This window comes from Dermacentor andersoni, chromosome 3 (assembly GCF_023375885.2).
Source record: "Dermacentor andersoni chromosome 3, qqDerAnde1_hic_scaffold, whole genome shotgun sequence".
Taxonomy (NCBI): Eukaryota; Metazoa; Arthropoda; class Arachnida; order Ixodida; family Ixodidae; genus Dermacentor; species Dermacentor andersoni.
Window position 1 is genome coordinate 11058526 of NC_092816.1, and position 25065 is coordinate 11083590.

Consider the following 25065-nt stretch of genomic DNA (forward strand, 5'->3'; position numbering starts at 1 on the left):
CCACAATCGCTCACAATAACACGAGGGGGTCCATGACGCAGTATAACGGCAGTATAACGTTATGCAGTACAACGGAGGACAGGAGGAAGCTCGAAACATCAAGAGCAGTTGGCATCACTGCGGTTTCAGCATAACGCGTCAGATTGTCGATGCAGACTATAGTCCAATGGTTGTTGTTTGTTGAGCGCGAGAACTGGCCGAGAAGGTCCACTCCAACCATTTGAAAGATGATGGTGGCACCACAGAGGGAAGGAGTCCGACTGGAGCAGTATTAGGGCGCTTGAATTGCTGGCACTTGTAACAACTGGCCCCATACTTTTCTATATCCTGTCGCATACTAGTCCAGTAGAATCGGCCCTGAATGCGGTGGTATGTTCTGGTGAAACCTAGGTGCCCAGCAGTCGAGTCGTGCATAGCACGGAGCATGTGGGTTTGTAAATTCTTAGGGACCACTAAGAGGAGGCAGGCGCCGTCAGCCGCACAATTCTTCTTGTAGAGCAGGCCATCTTGGATGACAAAGCCATTTTTACCTGTTAGTTGAGCAGCTGAGGCGAAGCGGGCACCCAGGCTGCGTTTGTCACGCCGCTTTCCCCGGAAAGTGGCCAGGTCGGGAAAAATAAATGTTGTTGATGGCGGCGAGAAACTCATCGAAATTGTCGGCGTCACATGCACTTGTTGGTAGAGAGAGCCTCAAAAGACAGTCGGCGTCTGCATAATGTAGGCCACTCTTGTAACGGACTGCAAAGTCAAATTTTTGCAAACGTAACCCCTATCGAGCAAGGCGGCCAGACGGGTCACGGAGACCAACCAACCAACATAGTGCATGGTGATCAGCAAGAATCGTGAAGCGGCACCCGTAGAGATATGGGCGGAACTTCTGGACTGCAAAGACAACAGCGAGACACCCTTGCTCAGTGACAGTGTAATTCTGTTCGGCCTTGCTCAACGAACGGCTGGCACAGGCAATGGCAAGTTTGGCGTCACCAAAACGCTGGACGAGGACGGCGCCGTGGCCGATTCCACTTGTGTCGGTGTACAATTATGTTGTGGCAGAGAGGTAAAAATGGCAAAGTATGGGTCCAGAAGAGAGCAGGAACTTCAGTTGATGAAACGAGGAATTGCAATCTGCTGTCCAAATGAAAGGGTTATCCTTGCACAGCAATGAAGTCAGAAGGGTTGAAATTCGGGCCAGTTGGTACATAGTTCATAGAAGGAAAAAACCAGTCACAAAACACGAAGGACAAGAAGAGAGGTTTACACCACAAGTCAGAGGGTAGGCAGTATCGGCAAAGTTGGGCATAAAACGTGTGAAGTACGAGCAAAGACCCGAGAAGCTCCTCAGCTCGCGTTGTGACTGCGGTTGTTTAAAGTCGCTAACTGCAGTGACCTTCTGTGGGTCTGGTCACACCCCCTGCTTGTCCACTAGATGTTCAAGTACTAGTACCTCTCGTTGGCCAAAGTGATATTGCTTGGAGTTGAGGGTAAGGGCAGCTTGTTCAAGGCACGTCAGAATAATGTCGAGTCGATGGTTGTACTCTGCAAAAGTGCGGCCAAAAATGACGATGTTGTCCAGATAACACAAACAAACCTGCCATTTCAGGCCGCACAGTACCATGTCTATAAACCTTTCAAATGTTGCAGGCATGTTGCACAAACCAAACGGCATGACACTGAATTCAAACAAGCCGTCTGGGGTCACAAAAGCGGTTTTCTCTTTGTCAGCTGAATGCATGGGTATCTGCCAGTAGCCCTATCAGAGGTCTACAGATGAAAAGTAGGGTGCGGAATGAAGGCAGTCGATAACATCATCGACCTGGGGAAGTGGATACACATCCTTTTTCGTCACAGAATTGGCACAAAACCTCCAGGACCCATCTTTCTTCTTCACGAGGATGACTGGCGCAGCCCAAGGGCTAGCGGAATCTTGGATGACGCCTTTGTCTAGCATGTCATCGACCTGTTGAGTGATGATCTTGCGCTCTGACGCGGACATGCGGTAAGGCGTCTGCCTGATGGGATACTAGTCCCATCACCACACAACAGACTGGCAGTAGGAATACAAGTCATCCAGGTGTCGCGACAGGCACAAATTTTATGAAGAACTCCTGAATCAGCACTCCACCTTGCTGGACTGCTGCTTATTCCAGAATGAAGTCTGGCAAGACTAAAGAGATCCCTTTGTGGCACAGGCTGACCATATATAGAAAGAATTGAAAATGTGGCTAATTGGCAAATGTGCATGTTATGGCCAAAGTGCCTAGTGTTGTAATCTCAGCGCTGACGCCCGTTGTTGCAAATGGGTCGCAAGCCCCAAGGGTAGCGTTGGCCTGGCGGCCTGGGGCACAACTGGAAGCATCCGAAGGTCCTGGCAAAGCATGAGTCGACTGGTAACAGAACAACTTGTTTATTCTAGCATCGCAAAAGAGCGGGCGGTCAGGTCGACCGAAGTGGAGAGACGGGAGAGCACGTTACTCAACAGAAGAAATCGGAGCCTCTCCCTTGGCGTCCGGGGGCAGCTGCTCTTATACTCTCGGAGTTGAGGGCAAGAGGAAGGCCTCGTGACGAGACCACGTGACGGCGGGCACGGACAGGATGAGAGACACGTTGAGACGAGTGTAGTGACGCATCCGCCAAGCCGGCGCCTGTCAGACCTCCTCGCTTCACACTTGGGGAGCTCCTCTCCCCGGCTGCCGCGCTTTGACAAGCGTGGGCACACACATGCACACACGAAGACACGTGGCACTGAAACACGCCTGGACGCGCTTGGCGGGGAGGCTTTGCGGGAGCTCCGAACGGGCCAAAATGTCCGCCGCTTTGAACGAAGCCCCGGCGTCCGTTGCATCCGCGCCGGCTATACCGCGTGTCGTAGGCGAAACGTAACACTAGGAAGACAAAAAGGTGCCATTTGTTGATGTATATGGTTTTGTGGCGCAAGGGCAAGTAATGGTCAAAGAGCACCAAGAAATGGTATGATTTAGTCATTGATGTGGTCAATGACACAGCGTGTATGCGACATGGCCTGTACAGTGGCCTGAAACATTTCCAGTAAAGTGTGTAAAATACAAATGTAATAGAAACATGACAACGATACATAGGGTGTAAAATGATATGTAGGATGAACACAGAAGATGTGCTACAAAGGGGTTTTTGATAACTAAAATTTGTCACTGGCAGTAGCACTACTGACTCGTGAGAGCCCTTGGAAACTAAGGGCCTCAAGGCATGTGCTATACAAAACGTTACCGTCGCAACAACGGGCCTCTCAAGAGAGACCGTGCTATGAATTTCTTGGGCTGATAATATTTAGTGTGGAGACTTAATCTAAAAAACTTAAAATTGATTTTGTTTAGAATAATGGTTCCTCGCTAAGAAACATTGCTGGATGAAAAAGAATATGTTGTCTGTCAGCTAGTGGGAAGTGCTTTTTCCTTTCAGTGTCTGCTTCCCGAGAATCCAGTAAGACGTGAAGGACAGTCAGCCCCTTACCACATTTATCACATGTCGGAGGTTCCGCACCAGTCAACATGTTATTGTAGGTACTGCACGTGTGACCTATTCTAATACAATAGAAGAGGACATCATGTCATCGAGACTTTGTTACTGATGATGAATGTCGAAACTAGCTTAATTAAATGTAGCGCATTAAAGGTTCAACTATCCCAGAAGCGATGCCAGTAGCTCTTTCGTTTTTCATGAAAGAAAGGCTTAAGATCTGTAGCAAGTACAGGTACTGAGTTACTGTCCATTGTTGCTATGGATTTAGCAAGTTCATTGGCCAGCACATTATCCACTGTGATGTGTCAAGTACGCGAGTGCTACGATCGGAGTGGGTCAGCCATGCGAAGACGACGAAGGTATGCTGCAGTGGATGCACGAGCGTGCTGAAGAAATAATTCGAACAGCAACAACAACAAGCGAGCAGAGAGAAGAAAGAAGAAACTGGGCAAACGTGGAACAACAAGCCTGCATGGAGGAAGGAGTTAACCAGTGCTCCAGGCGCAGGAGTGAAGTCGCAGGGCGTCATGCCCATGCTTCGTGCCTTTCACTGGACCACGGCGACCTTCCAGAAGCATGGTCACCGCGTTCTGATCACACACAGAAAGGTCCTGATCGATGTGCGAGAAATGAAGCCCATGCACCGGGAGCAGAGGTGAAGCCATTGGACTTGGTGTCCGTCAAGATTTCTACCTTGTCAAGGCCACCCGCCCATCAGAGCCGGACTTACTCCTACATTACTGGATTCTGGTTGTTCACCTAAGAGTGACTAGGATTTTTCTTCAACAGTGCCTGTTCTCAGCACTGCTTCTACACACTGAGGGCTGCCTCTGTCGCCACCCCAAGTTCATCTCGCAGCTCCACTGCAGACCATGAAACTGTAGGCCCTTTCTGACTGACACTTTCTTTAGAGACTTAATTTTTTTTTGTATGTGTTTGCTTAGTTTGCAGAGTTTCTCTTTTTCTTTGTGCTGGATTTTCTTTAATGAATGGCTTGCAGTGTGGTAACGAACGACTTTGTCACTTCATGCGCTGAGGCTGTTCCTCAGCAACAATGAATTAACTGAAAGAACCTCATCACACCCACAATTCCTCTGTGGCCAGGCACCCAGACTATAATATGTTGTTCAGATGCATAAATAGTATACAGGAGCAAATGATGTTAATAATTACAGCATTCTTATGCTTTTGTGGCGACATCAAAGCCTTGATGACCTTTAAAGTGAACGTATCACGGCCACCATCTTGCATGTAGTTCAGATTCTCCAACCAAGCGACGCCGCTAAGTCACGTTTGGAAAAAGGGGCAAAAAATCTGCTCTTCGCCGTCGCAGCATGCTCCGGTATGTCCCTGTTGTAACGCTGCAACAGGTGATCTACTGTAGATGAGGAAAATGTCCCCTCCCCCCTTCTTTTCAGGATGAGTTGCGCATGGCACCAATGTTTTTTTTTTGTTGTTGTTGCAGTATGTCGTGGCCTTCTCCCCACTGATACTTTCAACAACTGCTCCGTCGAACCTTTCTCTATTTAAAAATGGTTAGTGCTGCTGATGGTGGCTATAAGCATGACTAAGAGGTTCGTCACACCTTTGGTGTGGCTATCGTGTGAACGCGGGCTGCTGCTTCCAAAACCGTCTTGGTAGATGGCCTGGAGACTGCAGTGCTCACTACCTCGGTGGAACACAACACTTGTAATAAAGACAGATTGACACTGAAATATATGGAACCTTCAGTGACGTTGATCATCAACTAGATTTGTTTCTTTTTTTTTCTAGTGCCTACTTCTTTTTTCTTTTTTTAGCATTCTACAAAGTATGGGCCCACTAAAGGAATGTCCTAGGCTTGTAATGGTAAATGTAGCTTTGTGCCTATAAACTGTGGGGATGCGCGACTCTCACGCGTCCCCCGATATGTTGTTTTCCCGCACGGCTCGCGTGGCCTGGCGCCCGCGGCGGTCGGAGTGGTTGAGGCGCAGTACGAGAGATGGCGCGAGTGTTGCGCTGCTAACGCCGCCAACAGGCGGGGTTACTTGGGTGCCGAAAGACAAGGCGCTTCCTCCTTGGTTCGGGACAGCAAGCAGTGCGGACGTGCCGTGCCGCGCGTGCGCCGATCCATGCTTCTGTGAGACCGCCTCGCGTGGCCTGCCTTTGAACGCACCACCGTTCGCGTGACCGTATGCGCGAACGACCAGGCGTTGGGATCCAGCATGGGGCGAACATATTCGCTCGTTATCCGGTCGCGGTGAGTCGGACTTCTAGATTTGTCGCGCGCCCATCGGCATGTTTTGTGGGTAGCAACTCGGCTAGCAGGCATTGATCTATGAAAGGTGCAATAAATGCCCTTGTGATTGTTTGCACTACTGTACTGTCGTTCCTTTGTCCCAAGAGCACGGGAGGAGAACCCCACAAAACACAGACAAAAAGCGAAGGAAATTGCTATTGGCCACAGTAACTGTCTAGTGCACTCTGCTCACACCTGAACAGTGGTCAGCAGTGGAGGAGGGGTGGCAATAGAAGAGTAGGCGGAAAGCTTATGTGGGCATTTATAAGCTATTCTTTGTCATCTGTACATTATCATCATCATCTGGGGTTCGAATGGGGTTCTTTTTTATCATCGCTTGTGGAGCTTGCTCTTGAGTGTGGTTCGTGCTGTGGGCGTGGTTGGTTCGCCGCATCTTTGACGCAGAATAAACGTCGTGATAACTGCTGTGTCACAAGAGGTGGAGTGTACTCTTCGGTCCTCCATCCTCTGACTCCCCGCTCAACCTCCTGGAGCTTTGACCGAGTCGCCGATTGTGCCAACATGTCGCAGGACGAGCCAACAGGCACTTCTACTTCCACTATCTCGGCCTCGGCTACCCCAGCCTCTTCGTATTGGATTGTCAGTGGACAACAGCGTGATCCCCATCTGTTTGCTGGACTTCGCGGTGAAGACGTCGAGGATTGGCTGGACGACTACGACCGAGTGAGTTCGGCTAACTGTTGGGACGATGTGTCCAAGCTACGTCACGTCGCCTTTTATCTGACAGGAGTAGCGAAGACTTCGTTTTTCAACCATGAGGTTGATTTCATGAACTGGGGCGCTTTCAAACAGCAGCTCCACCAAATCTTCAGCACACCGGCTGTTCGTTCCGCCCTCGCAAAAAAGACGCTCGACACTCACAAGCAACAACTCGAGGATGTGCTCACATCGAGGATGTGCTTGCTCTTTGTCGACGCGTGAGCACGGCCATGACCGAATCAGACAGGGTTCGCCACATCCTCAAAGGCATTGGAGCTATTGCTTTCAATGCTTTAGCCATCAAGAACCAGCTACCGTCGCTGATATCGTCGCTGCTTGATGCCTTGACGAACTCAAATCAGTACGGTTGCAGCCAGACACCATTGCAAACACTACCGACGACGCCACATTACGAGCAATGATCCGCACAATAATTTGAGAAGAGCTACAGTATCTTGGCTTAACCGCAGGGCCTATGTCTTCTCATGCATCAGATACCAATCTGCGAGCCGTTGTCAAGGAGAAATTGGCACCCATGGCTGGTGCAGCGTACATGGACCCTCTGAACCCTAGGGCCGCGCCAACGTACGCACAAGTAGCCGCAGTTACTCCCATCACCGTTCCACTGATGCCTCCAAAACCAACGCTGGCCATCATGGCTTCCATGACTACCAGCGCACCTAGCCAAACCAGCTATCTGCAGTGGTGTCCTCCTCGTTCCACCTGCTACTACTGCGGCTATCGTGGCCACATAGCACGTTTTTGCCGCAAGCGCCAGCAACACGAGCGCCGCGGATATGACGTATACGAACAGGATGACTTTTTGCCCGGAGCTACTTTCCAATGTCTAGGGAGCCTCCATGACCAACGCCGTCCTTATGCTCCACCGTGCGGCCGCTCTCCATCACCTACTGTAGCATCCGAGACGGCTCCGACGTACCGTCCTGCGAGACGTCGTTCTGCGAGACGCCGCTCACCATCACCCCTTCGCCGATCTACGTCCTCACCTAGACTTGCTTCTCAATTCGCCGAGCGTCATCCGGAAAACTGAATTATGCAGCTTTTGGAGGAAAAGCTGCATCGAACGACAAAAATTCTCCATCGCGTCCGTGCAACATGATATTGGTTGTAGTAGCAGGTATACAAATAGAAGCTTTGATAGACACTGGTGCTAGTGTTTCAGTTATTCACCGTGAATTGTGTTCGCGACTTCGGAAAGTTACGACCCCCTATGATGGGCCTTCGCCACTCGCTGCTCAAGGGGCCTCCATTCGACCTACCACCACGTGCACTGCTCGTATTTCCATCAATGGACTTCTGCATTACATAAAATTTGCAGTGCAAGGTTCTTGTTCCCAGCAGCTCATATCTGGATGGGATTTTCTTTCTAAGGCCTCCGCCTCCATCTGCTGCGGGCAACGCATTCTCCACATGACCGACACGACCTATTCATGCAGGTGACGCACCACTTCACTTGCTTGCTGCAGAAGATACCGCGCTACCTCCTCGCCATCTAAGAATTGTTACTATCACGTCTGATGTCATTGACTGCGGCGACGTGCTCATATTGCCATCTGCATACTGTCTAGCAAGAGGGATAGCCTTTGCATAAGGACTCGTTCGGTTTGATCATGGCTCTGCACTTCTCTACGCTACAAACCCGACATCCGAAAAGATTCTCATCTCTAAAGGCACTACATTGGCTTGCGCCACTGAATCAGAGTCTATCTCTGTTGTTTCCTTTAAACCAGCTTCCTCTGAAGTTCTTTGTACCGGACAGGCCGCATCTCCTTCAGCTCTTGCAGCTGCCATCAGTTCCGACCTGACACCTTCGCAGTCACAACAGTTGCTTGCTTTGCTCCAAAAACACAAATCTTCGTTTGACGCGCATTCAGCTTCCTTGGGAAAGACTTCGATTACGACACATCGGATGAAGACAGATGGTACATCCATTGTGCGCTGTAGACCGTATCGCGTGTCACTAGCAGAGAGGAAAGTCATTGACGAGAACGTCACCGACATGCTCCAACGGACATAATACGCCCATCTGCTAGCCCTTGGTCTTCCCCCGTTGTTTTGGTTTGCAAGAAAGGCGGCTCTGTTCGATTTTGTGTCGACTACCGAGCGCTTGACAAAATCACACGTAAGGATGTATACCCTATGCCACGAATAGATGCCTTGGATTCCCTGCAGGGTGCCAAGTACTTCTTCAGTCTCGATCTGCGTTCCGGCTACTGGCAGATACCTATGCATGAGGACGATAAAGAGAAAACATCGTTTTCAACACCAGATGGGCTCTACGAGTTTAATGTCCTGCCATTCGGCCTCTGCAATGCGCCCGCAACATTCGAGCGCATGATTGACACCGTTCTTTGTGTCCTGAAGTGGAAGACTTGTTTGTGCTATCTGGACGATATTGTTGTTTTCTCGTCAACCTTCTCTCAGCACCTGCAACGTCTGGATGAAGTTCTCACGTGCCTTGCCAACACTGGACTTCAGCTAAACACCAAGAAATGCCATTTTGCGAGCAAGACGATCAAGGTGTTAGGTCACATTGTGAGCAAAGATGGCATTCGTCCAGATCCTGACAAGGTTTAGACAGTTGGGCACTTCCCTCGTCCCGAAAAGACCAAAGATTTGCGCAGTTTTCTAGGCCTCGCTTCCTATTTTCTCCGATTCATACGAGACTTCGCCTCAATAGCGTCACCTCTGCACAAATTACTGGGTTCTAATGTTCCCTTTGTGTGGTCTCCCAAATGTGAATCAGTGTTCGCCCATCTGAAGCACGCTCTCACATCTGAACCAGTACTTCGCCATTTTGATGAAGCTGCTCCTACCCTCCTGCATATGGGTGCTAGTGGTCACGGCATTGGTGGCATTCTCCTACAGCGAGACGACACTTTAGGTGAGAGGGTCGTCGTGTACGCAAGTCGTGTTCTGACAAATGCCTAAAAGAATTGCACCTTCACGGAGCAGGAATGCCTAGCTATCGTTTGGTCTGTGTAGAAGTTTCGACCTTATCTTCACGGCCACCGTTTTACCATCGTTACAGACCGTCATGCATTATGCTGGCTTTCAACGCTGAAGAACTTGTCTCAACTTGGTCGGTGGATTCTTTGTCTGCAAGAATATGACTTTACTATTACCTGCAAGTGCGGGAAAAAAAACACCAAGATGCAGACACGCTTTCTCGCTGTCCACTTCCTACGGCACCATGCAATGGACCTCGAACTATGATCTGTAACAAGCTTTCGCACGATCCCTCTTCTCATGCTTTTCTGTTGGCCACTGTCGACGAGATGCCTCCACACGACAACAGATTCTTCCAGTCTCATCAAATTGCTGACTTGGCGCATCATAGACCACCTTCAAGGAGCTTCGCGCCCGCCTAACGCCCGCCTTCGTTGACAGCTTACGCAATTTAAGATTGACAACCACGTCCTGCACCGTCATGTCTATCTACCCCACGGTCAACGCTGGGTTCCTGTCCTGCCACGCTCTCTACGTGCTCATGTCCTGCAGGCTTCTCACTACGACATGACTGGTGGTCACCTTGGTTTCCAGAAAACCTATGACCGCGTCAAAGGTCGCTTCTACTGGCCTGGCTTGTCCGCCATTGTAGCGAGGTATGTCGCTTCCTGCGCCCTATGTCAGCGTCGAAAGTTCCCTACATCAGCTCCAAGCGGACAACTGCAACCGGTTCCGTGTCCGTCGCAACCATTTGAAGTCGTTGGCATTGACTTGTATGGTCCTCTTCCTGTGACTCTCACCGGTAAACGATGGATTGTGACAGCCGTTGACCACTTGACACGCTACGCCAAAACAGCTTGTGTGCATTCTGCCTCAGCTTCTGAAGTTGCTGCATTCATACTTCAAGCTTTAATACTGCATCACAGTGCTCCTCGCATCCTCCTGAGCGACCGTGGAAAAGCATTCCTCTCGCAACTACTAGAGGAAGTACTCAGAGCCTCCGGAACCACCCACAAGACTACCTCCAGTTACCATCCGCAAACCAACGGCCTAACAGAGCGATTTCATTGCACGCTGTAAGACATGCTAGCCATGTACATCGAACCAGATCACAGAAACTGGGACACAATTTTGCCCTTCGTGACTGACATATGATACCGCCATTCAACGCACAACCGGTTACTAGCCATTCTACCTCATCTATGGTCAGTCCAGTCGCCATGCCTGCCCCACATGTCTGGGTGCTCACTTTTGTTCACAGCTGACTGTGGAAGCGTTCTTAAAGTGCACACAGAACTTGCCCTCACCTCCTCCTAGTTCCCAGGCTCGTACGACGATATCTGGAAACTTGCTTTCCCCACACAGTGAGGTAAATGCATCTGGCAGAGTACTGTATTTGCCCTATTCAATGTGACGCTGGCTGAACGATAGGATTACCAGCAAACAATGAGAAAGCCTTTACTTCCCCAACTGCAGCAATTGAATAATCATTATTCAATTCGATGCGTCTTTGGCAGCATTCAATTTGGAGCCAAAAGTTACTATTTGCACACCCTTACAATATAGACAGCGTAGTACACATGGTTAGGCTGTTTTGTTGGGATAGAAATCATGCACACTTCTGGCGCACATGCCGTGCTGTCGCAGATGCGTTGGCGCACCCACTTGACAGCCCATTCAGCCTGCCCGCATGAGGTCGCGTCATTCAAGTTTCAGAGCCGCAGCACAGAGAAATGGTAAAAGAAGCGGTAGCACAGCACATTCGCTTTAGGAAATGTACACGCGCTCACCACTGCTAGCACTCATTGCACAAGTGTTATGATCGCAATGGCTATCGCAACCACTCCCACATAGTTTTGCGCAGAGCCCTCAGATGTTTTCCCAAGTTTCGCCGACAGCCGCTTTCGTTGCTTTCGTGAAGGACAGTTCCTCTACCTTCCCATGACACAGGCATCCAATGCCAAGTCCTCACACCGGCCTTTGGAATAAAATCACGCATTCTACACAAGCAGGAACGACATAGATTATTTGCCAAGAGTACTTTTTTCTAAAAGTCATCAGTCTACATAGCGTAAATTGTGCACGTGTTGTCTGCCTTTCTCATGCTGTAAATACGATACACCTTTGTACCAGAAGACCACTTGCTGGAAATCCCGTGTTTCAAAACTTCACTGGGCATCGGAACACGTGACATTCGGTTTGTTGGCGCAGCTTGGAATGCCACAGGTCACGCAGCCATCCACACTTTTTGCTGCAGTTGGGGAAGTAAAGGCTTTCTCATTGTTTGCTGGTAATCCTATTGTTCAGCCAGCGTCACATTGAATAGGGCAAATACAGTACTCTGCCAGATGCATTTACCTCACTGTGTGGGGAAAGCAAGTTTCCAGATATCGTCGTACGAGCCTGGGAACTAGGAGGAGGTGAGGGCAAGTACTGTGTGCACTTTAAGAACGCTTCCACAATCAGCTGTGAACAAAAGTGAGCACCCAGAAATGTGGGGCAGGCATGGCGACTGGACTGAGCCAAACACTCAAATCAGGAGAAAGAATCCATCCACGTTTTGCCTGCTTTGTAATGTTTAGTGGCACCACATTTGACGAATGTTGAAACCATCATGAAATAAGTTGATATTTTTTTGCACAGACAGCACCAGCAGCAACAAACACCTGTGACATTTAATATTTATCGGAAATCTTTTGTTTCAAGCACTGCTTAGTAAAACTCATGAGTACTAGTAATTACAAGACATTGTATGGCTCTACTAATGTGCAACACTGGTGAATTAGCATGTACATGAAGAAGAATGTCAATTTGCACAGATCTGGCCAGCAGAAAAATGAGCTAAATTCAGTGCTCCCTTGCAGATTCCTTAATCAACATCACACAATTTCCTCTTCATAGAATTGCAGAAAGGAGCTTGCTGCTTGATTATTGAAAATTTCAGAGTTTCAGCTTGACTAGTTTTGCCTCTTCTTCGGTAATGCGTGACCAAGTAAGCCATAAATTGCCAATTTAAAGTAGTAATAACTCGTGAACTGTTCTTCATCAGAACACAAAACGGCTTTGCATAGATGATAAGTGCACTGTAGCCTAGAAAACCACTAAATATTGTTGTTCTGTACTGAAAAGGAAAAAAAGATATTCTGTTATAAATTTGTATTGTTTTGCCCATTTTTAATAGGGCCTATATAAATTTTCTGATTGATTTACATGCAATGTCTCTTCATAGAAATCTGGTATAACATTTCGTTTAAAGGCACAGCAAAAAGTTTGTTATGTTGAACACTTTTGCCGGAAACTCAGTACAACGGAGGCTAGTACAGCAAAAACGCTGTTTTTTGCTCACAATGTTTTGATTGCCGCCAGGTAACTCTTCAGGCTAGACGATAATACTCGGTGTCAATGGAAAGTGCAGGAAGTAAGCTTTCTAATGCAATATAATTCACATCCACCTAATGAGCGCGGAAAGCACAGTGCACCTGCAAACAATGGCTGAAGACTAAAATATGGAGCACATGCTGCCGGGAGTGGGACCACCACCTTAATGAGTTTAAATATAATTGCACATTTTTGTTTTAATAGCATGGCATGTTTCATAAACGACAATAGTACATAGGCCTCAGCCGTAAAGGTATTTGTTAGTGGATGCAGAACACTGGATACTAAAAATAAAGGACCAACAGATGCATAAGACACACCGGCATGTGACTGATGCATCTGTGTAAAATTCTGGGCACCAGTATTTTGCTTGAAAATCTAAAAAGGGCATTTGAATATGTTATTGTGGAGCATGCTTCAAGATTTCTAGAAATGATGTGTCACATTCTATGGTCTCCTACTGCCACAGTAACAGCCTTACTAGGATCTTAAGACAGTGTTGTAGAAGCCAGACACCCATTTTTTCACTGAGCCTCCTCACATGCAGCGAGGTTTCTCTCAATGTGGGGTGATTATGAAACAGTGTAGCAAACGTCATGTCATTTACAGATATTTAACAAGGATGTTTTCGGTTCGAATGCACTTTCAGAAAATATGTAAAACTAGAGTATGATTTTGCAGGTTAAGTGACCCCTCATTCGATTCCGCATAAAGACTTTGTACAGAACTTGTTCTGAAGGCGACTGTGGCCAGGTGGATGCCTGGCCACAGATGAACGAGATCCAGCATCTTAATCGCACTTGGTGCAGGAGAGTGATAAACTACAGCACCATAATACAAACTGGATTGTATGAGGCTCTTGTACACATTTATTAGACACCTTTTATCACTACCCCATGCTGTGCGCAACAAAACTAAGGATATTCATTGTTTTTAAGCATTTATCCTTATATATTTTATGTGTTCTATGAAGCATAGTTTTGAGTCAAGTATTGCACTCAAAAATGTGTGCTCTGTGTGCAGAGGTAAGCACTGCTGATCGAGTTCAATATTAGCATCTGGGACCAAGCCTCTTCTCCCTCTAAAAAGGACACAGGAGCTTTTCTGGAGATTTAGCTTAAACCCATTTCATTAGCCCATTTTGACACCCTGTTCAGACCAAGCTGAACCTGTCACTCGCAAGCTGCGAGGCTACAGGATTTGAATCCTATTTGCACATTGTCAACGTATACTGAATAAAATATGGTATGTGGAATTGATAATCGTAAAAAAATGCATTTTTACAATAAAAAGAGTATTGCTAAGCACGCCACCCTGCAGCACCCCAGTTTTCTGGAGAAATGGTCTGGAAAGAGAATGACCAATTCTGACACATAATATGCGGTTTGACAGGTAACTTTCTAAAACGTTATGCATTAGACGTCATGCAATGTCTCCGACAAATTTTGAAATATCCCGTAGTGCCACGTCATGTCATACTCCTTTTCCCTATCGAGCAATATGGACAAGAAGTACTGCTTGTGAATGAAAGCGTCACAAGTGTTTGACTCTATGCGTATGAGATGGTCAGTTGTAAAACAACCTTCCTTGAAACCGTTTTGATAAGGATCAAGCATTTTGTTAGATTTGAGGAAATGTAACGTAGACAGCTTATCATATGCTTGAACAGCTTGCACAGACAGCTTGTAAGCACTACTGGACGGTAACTAGTAACTGAAGATGGATTTTTACTTATTTCAAGACTGGAACTAAAATAGGTTCTCTCCACAATGAAGTCAGTTATCCGGCAGCTCAAATGGTGTTAAAAAGTGCAAGCAGTGTGACTGGTGTGTCTGCGTGCAAGTTCTTGATCATGTCATACACGATCCTGTCAGCTCCCAGTGCAGAGCTCTGACATGCGTTTGATGAGGCTCTCAGCTTGGCAACACTGAAAGGAGAGCTACAAGGTTAATTTGGTCTGCATTTCCGATCCAGTTTCTTTCATTCCAATATCTCTTTATATGTAAGGAATGACTTAGAATGATGAATTGAGCTAGAGACGCACTCGAAGTGCTCCCTAAGAGTGCCTGCCTGCTCTTTCAAGGTATTCCCTTGATCAGCGACTGGGCTTGCTGCCGTTCAGCTTTATAAGCCCATTCCAAGCTTTCGCCTCCTGCGTGTAGGAATTCATGCTTTAGGAAAAAAACCTCTCCCACCTTATCCTCCTTGCCTGTTGCCTCATCTGCCTTCCCTGTGGTTTGACGTGCTTACATTCCATGAGATTTTCCGCAATTGGAAATCAACGCAGTATGTGCCATACCTCATTTCGCTTCTTTCATGCCTGTCTGCACTCTTCATTCCACTATGGAACGTACTGTTTACATGAACGACCATTTGTTTGAGAAATGAATTTTTCTGCTGCGTGGATAATAAGAGCTGTAAAACACCCTACTCAGCCATCTATACCAAAATCATTGATAAAATCTCATGTTAAATAACTTGATTCTTTAAACTGCTTCCAGTAAGCTGATGCTACCAATGCTGCTCTACTAGGTTAAGTATTATGGGGAAATGGTCACTCCCAAATGGATTTTTAATACCTCCCATTCCAGATCAGGAATTAGTGAAGCAGAGCCAATGGCCAAATGAATGGACGAATACCAGTTATGCATAAAGTTAAAATATGTATATTCTTTTTTTATTAAAAAGGCAAGCATCAGAGTTTAAAAGTAAATTTTCAATGAGTCGCCCTCTTGTGTCACATCAGGAATCTCCCCAGAGACTGCTGTGGACATTGAAGTCACCCAACACCCAAAGTTCAGGAAGCTATCAACCAGGCTATAGAAAAGCTTTTTTTTTTTAGTTGTTGATTAGGTGACAAGTATAATGTGCAAATGGTAACTAACTTATTGAATAATATTCCTTGTGCTGCCACTGCTTCAAGAGGCGTCCGAAGTTCAAGAGAGCAACATGCTGCACACTTATGGCTACACCACTAGATGAGGAGTTAGCATCGTCACAATATTTTCAGAAAATATTATATTGCCAGAGAAAGCTTATATGTTTAGGTTTCAAGTGTTTCTCTTGAAATCTCGGCCACGGCAGTCCAAATTAATCAGGAGTCCCCCACTACAGCGTGCCTCATAATCAGATCATGGTTTTGGCAAGTAAAACCTCATTTTTTTTTGTTTCTCTTGAACACACGGTGTTGTGTCGGCAGCGGCATGCAAGTGGGGGCCCACGCACAGCGAGCGTCGACGCAGTGAAGGAGACTCGGAGCTAACTGCTCCCGATGAAAACCGGAACGAAGACTCAGCCGACCCGCGGCCGTTTATTACTAAAAAGGGCTTCACATGCCAGATGACACCTCCTGATTGGTCCCAGCTCGTCACATGACAGAAGGGGGGTGCGCCATCTAGCTAAACTCATAAATGTATGATAACACAGATCTGACAGGGGGCGACACTATACTACACACAGCACCTTTGGATTGCATTTACGGTGAAGTTCTCTGTATTCATTTAGGTTATGAAGTCCACTGATGTTCCATTGTAGCATGTGTATTTGCATAAGAGAAGTGTTTGTGCTGCATGTTGAAGAAACGAATATTAGCTCACAGGGCTCTTTCCAGGCGCCATGACACAATGTTAGTCTTTTTTTGGAGTGCTTGATAGAATCGCGGCACTCCTTAGATGCTGACTGTGCCATTACACTCAGTGTTGCGTTTATTGTCTCTTGCGAGGCACTGGTCACGCATTCTTGTGGGCGGCGTGCTTTGTTGTGAACAGTGCTGAGTGCCGTCTCGGAAAGTGTTCACACAGTGCCATGGATAATGTTTAAGGTATGGTTGGGGGTCACTATCACAGTGATGTCCCCAAATGACGCTAGCTTAAGCAGATTTTCCTGTTGCTCCTTATTGCGAAGTTTCAGGAAGAGATCACAGCTTTCCATCTTCGATGCTTTATAGCCTGCACCCGAGAGCTTCAGTCAACGATTTTGCAACAACAAAAAGTGACATCATTTTCACTGTCCTTTCTGGTTTCTTAGAATGGATTACGTGGAATCACGGAAAGTTTTCTTTTTGTCATCCTAAAAACTGCAACACTTCATCAGTGTGCCCTCTTTTCTGAAAGCAATCGGGGAGCAGGAGGAAAGAGCTAGCCATAAGCATGCATGGCAGTGGTGCCAGCCATCCATTGCGGAGCGCAAGAAGGGGACATGACAGGATTGGTGCAGCACGCAGAGGAGAATGCGCTCGGTGTCTGGCTAGATAGCTGCCATCTTCACCGAATCCTCTTCGTCATCACGCCCATGTCCATGGCTAGGCCGGCTCCCAAAATAAATGTGGCGGCTCATCACCACTCAGAGAACAACTAGAGAGAAGGCAACTACACTTTTAAACATCTGAAAAAACATAGGTAAATAAATCCCATTAAAGGATACATTTGATGCCTAGAAATTCTGAGCAGTGATAGTGTGTACATGCGTCTGATGTGGTTTTCTTGTATCTTATCACACTGCCCAGACACTAAATATGCAGCTGAAAGTGTAAGACTTTACGTGCCACACTCATGGGTACTGGGTTGCGGAAGGCCATGCAGGGCCACAGCTTGGTAAAAATAAATTTCTCTGATGATTGGTTCAGTTCAATGTCCCAAGCAATGGATAGGCATTAAAAGACACCATGGTAGAGAGCCTTAGATTAATTCTGATGGTTCTTAAGTGCTTGCTATACAACTGTTTTTTGTATTTTGCCTCCTACAAATGCAGCTGTGGCAATAAAGGATCGAACCTATGACCTTGAACTCAATAGGGGAACACCATAGGCACTGATGAACTGTTGTTGGTGAAGGAGACTTCCTTGACACCCCACCTTGCAATTGCTCACATGATCACTCGTGTGCTGGCAAGATTAGATTACCTGGGACAATCTTGCACATGCAGAAGCAGGTCATCCTTTTAATCTGCACAGAGGCCTGTCACTCGCAACATTCTAGCTTGCTTGTAAGAGACTTTGCTTAGTTAACGTTAAAACCATGAGATGCTGCTGATCCCTTACGACTACATCATATTAGTGAACCTTCGTGCCAAAAGAGTGTTACTTGCAGTTCTTATAACAAATAAAGATGACAAAGTTGAAGATTTTTGTCGGGACACCACCTGTCTAATAACTGCCATCCCTCAACATCTTTAAATGGCTCAGATTTGACAGGATTCTGCATTGTTTACATCCTTAACTGCAATGAGGAAAATGTTTTGCCTGACAAGCTTCAGTCTGTCTCATATGACTGTTCATTCTACAGCACATCATGTTCTGACAAAGATTCTTTTGTACTCTGGTATTTTCTCTAGATCCTGAAAAACTGTTTAGGACATAGTGACCAATTGGCCCCAAGCAAGCCAAATCAAAAGCACCAACAGTTCACTTGCAGAAGCACTAGTTAAGCCAACTAGAGAGCTTCGATGGAGGGTAGCTCACCTACTTGCACCATTGCTTTAAGACAGTTCTTTGCTTCTGTCTTGGCTACAACTAGTCCTTATTTGAAATCATTGTGGCAGAACACTACCTGAACAGCCTTTCACAAGTCCTAGTGCATGGCAAAGAATTTCAACAATCCCTTTCAGCCCTACAGTTTTGTTTCTTCCTTAAGAAACAGTACCAAAATAGGTTTTTTGTAACCTAAAATGCTTAAAAAATGTGTAAAGTAGAATATTCCCAGAAAGCTTGTATATACTATTATGAATCAACGACTTCACTCCTTGGAACTTCATGGAAAATAATTTAAATTGTAGTGTTTCTCCACTATACAGCAGATTACCAGCGGTATCATAATGCCCAAAACACAGCACTCCAAATTGTGCTTTCTCACATCACCTATACCAGATCCTGATTTCCTAACAAATGTTTTTCCTGTTGCTGTCCCATTTCAGACAGCAGACAACACAATGTTCGTGTCGGGATCGCTAGGTGCTACCTAGCGTGAATAAAAGTGCAGATGATAAGACAGCTACTGCCATTTATGTTGCAAAAGGAAAAACACCCTTTCACGGCCACTTTTGATCACGAGCCATTTAGAAATCGACGAAGTACCCATGACGAGGTGTAATCCCAAAATTGGCAATTGCTCGTGGTGAGCTGAGGCCATCAAGAGCCCTTAGAGGGGCCCTCGAACACTTTTCAAGTCACCATCTTGCAGGTTATGTAGGCTGACGGTTGGAAATGCTTCCAGCCTAGGTCAGAGCACCGATATCGAAATATTTAATATTTTAATCACATGGACAAATCACTACATTGGTGCCAACTGCATCATCACCCAGAGGCATCATCATCACCACAGGCTCCTCCATGATTGGTTAAAAGCTAAGTTGCAGAAAACCAGCGCATTGCAGCAAAAACATATTAAATTAAGATTTTATTTTATTTTAGTTTGCTGTGCTTTCTATATTAATGCAAACAGCCACAGTCATTAAAACAACAATCACTACAACCACAAAACAGGGCAGGGGTGCTGGGTGTTTTTTCACCTATGGTATGGTGGCACATCTCTGACCTCTGAGCTTCTCTTCTCGCTTGCGTCATAGAGTTTCTCACTACATTACCTAGAGGGAAATCTGGCGCTGCTGAGCTGTGGTATGCATGGGAATGCCGGTATATTGTGACTTCGGATTGGCATCGTTCTCGGAGAGACAGGACACCTTGAAGACACGCTTGGCAAGCACCGTTCCGTCTGTCACAATGAGTCATTTTCTACTAAAACAGCACATCAAAAGTTGTTTTGGTTTTATTATTAAGCAAAAGCATGTTTTGTTTAACTATGAGAACTTGTTATTGCGTGTACGATTATATGTTTCGTAAAAAGTGTCAGCGGGCCGCTAAAGTTGGAGGACAGACGACACGGTTCGCGCTCGCTTTGAAACAGTTGGTCATCTGTTCTTGCTTTTCTTCCCTTGGTCATGTATTGTAGGTGAGTAAAGATGTAATATGCGTGAATGGAAACATTTTATGAAGATTTTACTTTGAGAACGCGTTATTTGTGTAGCCATATCCACGTTTTAGACGAAGCCTCATACAACACCAGCCAACACGAGCCTCGCAGACACATATACCGTCATTCCCATGACAGCACGGTGCCCCCTTAAGAAACTCCCATAGACAGTGGCGCCAGATTTCCCTCTAGGTGTTATAGTGAGAAACTCTATGGCTTGCGTACACTCGTGAGAAGCCTTGCTGCCTTCTGCCTTGTTAGGGTGGCTAGCCTTATCCATGTGATGCACATTTCTCACCTCGGCGCATCATTGTTGCCACACCCTTTTTGTTGTTAGAGGTGCTGTGCTGAACTATAGCTGAACTGAAGAAAAGAGACACTGCGCAGTCCCAGGTTGCTCGACCAGTAGTGGCAAACATGAAATGAGCTAGAATGCTTTTTACCATGGTAACAGCGTCATCAGCCCTCCGGAGTAACCATAGTCTGTGAACATAGAACATGTAGGCAACCATGGAGTGCAAACTTCTGCTGCGGAAACACTTTGGGCTTCTACCATTGGCAGCGAGTCAGTGGCTGAGAGAAATGGGGCCAGAAGACCGCACAAAATTTGAGTTTTTCTGCTATGTTGACATTTTTCATCTAACACCAGACATTTCTCAGGTGAATAACTTCAGACTGCATGCACATATCCCTGCCAGTGCACTGCCAGTGTCGTTGCATTTATTTCTCCAATCTACGCCAACCGCCATAGGCGGAGAGCTTTCATTTTTGTGGGGGGGGGGGGGGTGCGACCAGCTTTCCACACCACACGTGTATATATTTCTTGCACTTGAAGAAACTTTGAGTGACCTCGACGAATTCGGCACTGAAGTGACGGCGTTATATGAGTATATACAAGACCTCATAGTAGGAGACAGTAGAAATCCACAGCCTGAGTCCTCTCGGTGGTCTAATCTTCCTTCGCCTAATTGTCGTATACTTGGCTATCACTAGTACTGCTTCGCATTTCTGGCGAAACTGCAACCTCTCTCTCCATTTTTTTTCTTTTTCTGCGAGTCTGAGTATAAGTAGTGTTGCGTATGAGTGCTGTTGATTCTGATTTCAGGTGAATCCGGCTTAACCTCATTTCGGTTACTGAGTGAATTATACAGTGTTCCCCAACTATCATGCACCAAGACTTAAAAATAAGACAGTTGGGTTACTCGAAGAAAACCTAGTGCAAATTGTTTCCAGTAGAGTGGAGAAGCCGCCAGTAATTCTTTCGTTACTGAGATTCAATTTCGTAATTGCAATTAATTATTTAACTCGAGAAGGACTGTGCTAATTTTCAAAGTGCAAATGACTCATTTGTAGACACCCAAAATGGCATCTAACTGCGGTGTTTTCAGCGACGTACTAAAATTGCATAAAATTTTTTTCCACACGGCAAGTAAACTTAACAAAATATGGAAAATACTACATGAGTGTGCTCACACCCGCATCATAAAGCAGTGCCCTCAAATAAGCTGTTTGAATGCAACTGCACTGCCTGTCGCAAACCCGAAGAGACAGCGCATCATCTTGATAATGGTACGGAAGGAGCAGCAACAGCCAGTTTTGTGGCTTCGCAGCTATTCCTTCCTCACATTTCTAAGTCACACTTATTATCTGTCTCTCAAGGCCGACTGATCACACTGATAACAAAAGCCCTTTGTTATTGGCGCCCAAGAGCCACTCTGACCACACACGAGAGGCGAAAAGCAATGTAATAGGCATAGAGTGTTTCAAAATCCTGGCTTTGCTCAAATCGCATATATTTTGTGCCAGAAACTTGCTTCGGATCAAAGCCAAATTAAAGTGACTGTTTTATTTTTCATGACAATGTGTATGTGCTGCAAAAACGGGTTCATGTCAAAAAATAACAGCGAAATAAACAGACTGGGAAGCGACCAACGTGTAGAGAATAGGCAAAACCGATGTGTTCAAGTGAATAAATATACCACTTTTAAATGAGCCGAATTGGCAATCAAGATGTCTGCACAAAAAAAAAATATATATATATCAGATTTCAGTGTGTCCTTATTATCGATGAATTCGTAAGCTCGTGAACACCAGCTGCTGCCTAGAGGACGTATTCAAATAGGTCTCCTTTTGCAGCTACACAGCTGTGTGCGTTTTATCACATCTTCAGTGGCTTTCTTGATGACCAACGCCGGAATTCTACGGCAAACATCCATTATCCTTGTCCTCAGCTAATATGACGTCCGTCTCGATCATGTAAGCACGATCTTTCACATAACCCTAAAGAAAGAAATCGAGTGGAGAGAGGTCAGGTGAGCTAGCCGGCCAATTTACAGGCCCGTGCCTTCCAATCTATTGCGCATGAAAAGTCACTTCCAGCTAGTTTCGCGCTCGGCTGCTGCTGTGTACGGGTGCCCCATCGGCTTTTGTGAGGACCCAATACGAGAATTTAGAAGATTCTGCAGGTCTCTCTATCTTCCAAGCATTAGTGCTAGTTAAGGTGGTACGGGTGAAAGGTCGTCGTTTAGAATCCTCCAAACTGATGACTTGGAATTCGGTACCTGGGTGGCCACATCCTGCACGCTAGCATGAGGGCTAAAACACCTCTGCTAGAATGCTAGAACACTGCAGTTTCTGGAAGCTGCCAGTATGTCTAACTTTTTTCGGATTTCTGATGGTACTCGATATGTTTAGTCTACTGCCACACTTCCATGACTGACATATATTGCAACCTTCCTATTGTTGCCATTTGCAGCTCCCAAGGCAAGAATCACGTTTTCCTTATGCTCACTAGAGAAAGACATGGCAACTTAGACGAAACAAAACGCACCTTTAAACTTTTGCACGGATGTTGTCAATTTACTTTTGTGGTAATAGGTTTTGTGGCAAAAAAAAAAGAGACCCTCCGTGCACTTTATCTGCATTAAGACAACAGCTGTCACAGCTTGTTTCGAACTAACACCAAACACGACATGTTACTTCAGCAGGGGTGCGGCAGATAAGGAACCAGCTCGATCCCGATGTTTTTCTTTATTTCCTTTATTTCATTCTGGATAACTCAGAGGAAGCCTGTTTGAGGGCACTGCTTTATGATCCGGGTAGGAGTGCAGTCACGTGGTATTCTCTATATTCACAGGATTTATTTATCAGCAGGGAAAACATTAGTATGCAATTAGTATGTCACCGAAAATACCGTACTTAGATGACCCTTGGCTGTGCCTACAAATGCCTCATTGACAGTTTGATAATTAGGATAGTACGTCTCAAGTTAGATAATTAATTATGACTACCTAATTAAATCTCAGTAACGAAATAATTACTGGCAGCTACTCCACTGTACTGCAAACAATATGCACTAGGTTTTCTTCAAGTAATGCATTGCTCTTATTTTAAATCTGGGTGCATGATATTTAATTGGGTCACCCTGTATATATTTATGAACTCTGCGTGCAAGTGACAATGCTTCCATCCCTAATAAATGTTGTAAATTATTAGAAGAGTGTTTTTTCATGAGTCATTAGCATTGTTTAGTGGAGCGAAAAACAATACTGAGACACATATCATTCACCTGCATTTCACATGCCGTTGATAAAAGACTCTGCTGAAGGAGTCACTGAAGTCTACAGTTTTTTTTCATGGTCAAAAAAACATGCAAAGCAATTTGAAGCGTGGTGAAAATACAGCAACATATTCATCTCTAGGCATAGGCTATTCAAACCTTTAGAAATAATCTTTAATTGGCCAGCTCCATCTCTTTCAAAAATATAATAACCTTTATCCTGTGTGTATATTTAAATATATTGTGTATTTGCATGGTGTTTATAGTGGAAATTTAAAACAATGTTGAAGAGAGAAAATATGGATGAGGCAGCCGCCGCTAGTGTGTCTAATGTGTGTGTCCTCCTATTGTCAGGATTTGCAGAAATAAAGCAAAAGTATGAATTAAAAGCTGTGCACGTCTGTGCCAATAATGATGCAGTAAGCTATTAGCGCAGAAAAATTGCATGTGATAAGGTCGACGAAAGTCAAAAGAAACCTCAAATGATGTTGGTGAAAAAGCTCTGGTAATGGCACTTTAGGTGTGTGTGTTGGGGGGGGGGGGGGGGGTGAGGGGGCTTCAGCATTGCCACTATGCTGATCAATAGCTGATGAATGTCTGCCGTATGTGATCCAACCCATTTTTTATTCTTCTGTGAATTTCCTTCTCATCGTCAAGGTTCCCTGTGATTAGTTGACCTAGGTAAACATACTCCTTCACAGACTCTAGAGGCTAACTTGCAATCTTGAACTCTTGTTCCCTTGCCCGATTATTTATCATTATCTTTGTTCTTCTGCATATTAATCTTTGGCCCCACTCTTACACTCTCTCTGTTAAGGTCCTCAATCATTTGTTGCAACTCATCTCCAGTGTAGCTGAACAGAACAATGGCATCTGCAAACCAAAGGTTGTTGAGGTATTTGCCGTCGATCTTTACTCCTAAGCCTTCCCAGTTTAATAGCTTGAATACTTCTTCTAAGCACGCAGTGAATAGCATTGGAGAGATTGTGTATCCTTCTCTGACCCCTTTCTTTATAGGTATCTTCCTATTTTCTTGAGTAGAATTAAGGTAGCTGTGGAATCTCTGTAGATATTTTCCAATAATGCCTCTATGACTGGTGGTATTTCTACTGAATCAAATGCCTTTTCGTAATCTGTGAAAGCCACATAGAGGCTTAGTGTACTCTGCGGATTTCTCGATAACCTGATTAATGACATGGATGTGATCTATTGCAGAGTGTCACTTCCTCTAGCCAGCCTGTTCCCTTGGTTGACTGAAGTCCAGTGTTACCCTTATTCTATTGGAGATTATTTTGGTCAATACTTTATATAATACTGGGAGTAAGCTAATGGTCCTATAATTTTTCAATTCTTTAACATCTCCCTTCTTGTGGATTAGTATAATGTTTGCATTCTTCCAATATTCTGGGACCCTTGCAGTCGATAGACACTTCGTATGAAGAGCTGCCAGTTTTCCAAGCATTATTATGTCTTCTCCATCTTTGATGAAATCGACTGTTATTCCATCTTCTACTGCCGCTCTTCCTTGTTTTCCAGTATCTAGTTCTAGTATCGCGCACCTTTGTGCCCCCCGTGCACCTTGCCCAAACAATGAGTGTTGTTTTCTTTTGCGAGTCCAACAGAAAGTGCTCATACGATCTGAGAATGGGTAGCCATCTGACTATTGTGAAAGAAATTCAAGTGACAGTGTCTTTAAGTCC

At 45.6% G+C, this 25065-nt stretch overlaps 1 protein-coding gene across 2 annotated transcripts in view; it reads right to left on the reverse strand.

Annotated features, from left to right (window-relative positions):
- The window catches only part of Nsun5 (Nop2/Sun-like domain containing protein 5), a 41759-nt gene that overhangs the window by 11010 nt on the left and 5684 nt on the right, over positions 1-25065 (reverse strand). The gene's annotated exons all lie outside the window — the stretch shown is intronic.